General features: G+C 65.7%; 1 protein-coding gene across 1 annotated transcript in view; it reads left to right on the top strand.

Annotated features, from left to right (window-relative positions):
• Window positions 1-683, top strand: part of TMEM161A (transmembrane protein 161A) — a 67,166-nt gene that overhangs the window by 507 nt on the left and 65,976 nt on the right. The gene's annotated exons all lie outside the window — the stretch shown is intronic.

Raw genomic sequence — 683 nt, 5'->3', positions numbered from 1 at the left:
CCCTGCAGCCGCACCGTGGCTTTGCCCCCGCCGAGGCAGAGGTCACACAAGGACAGGAGATGAGCGGGGGCGTGAATTGGTCAGCACCTTCTCCAGGGCTGATTTTAGGGCCAGGCTGGGACCCGGACAGAGAGCCAGGGCACATCCTCATCCCCCAAGCTCAGCTTCTGCTCCCCCTGGGGAAAAGCATCTTCTCAGCCTGGCTCCTCTGTGCCCTCCAGCCAAAACGCTGACTTCCAGCTCTGCCCGGCTGTCCGTGGGTCTGTCACTGTGTGACGGAGCAGTGTCTGCAAAGTCCTCTCTGGGTCAGCTTCATGGGCTTCAAAGCCACAGGATCCGCGACCACCTGCAGCCTCGGGTCCCCGCTCAAGACGCTCCAGTGCAGCGCAGGTTCCTGCCACCCCCCCCAGGCTGGGAGTAGGGACGGTGCCAGGAAATCACAGCCCCGGATTGTCCCAGGTGTCACCGGGGCCTGTCCCCACCCTCTGCGCTGGGTGGGGGGACACAGGGGTGTCGGGGTTTGCAGTAAGCAGGCTTTGGGCTGCTTTTGGTCGAAGCAGCGGCAGCGCGTGAGCTGCGTGGGGAGGTTTCGCTCGGGGTCCCCAGGGCCCCCTCGCAGTCCCCCTTCGGGTGCGTCAGGGCGGTTCAGTGGCCCAGGGTCCCAGGGCCACTCGCTGCAGGGT

Source organism: Egretta garzetta, unplaced genomic scaffold (assembly GCF_000687185.1).
Source record: "Egretta garzetta isolate BGI_Z169 unplaced genomic scaffold, ASM68718v1 scaffold567, whole genome shotgun sequence".
NCBI lineage: Eukaryota > Metazoa > Chordata > Aves > Pelecaniformes > Ardeidae > Egretta > Egretta garzetta.
The sequence above is the reverse complement of the archived record's forward strand: the minus strand, read 5'-3'. Positions and strand labels throughout refer to the sequence as shown.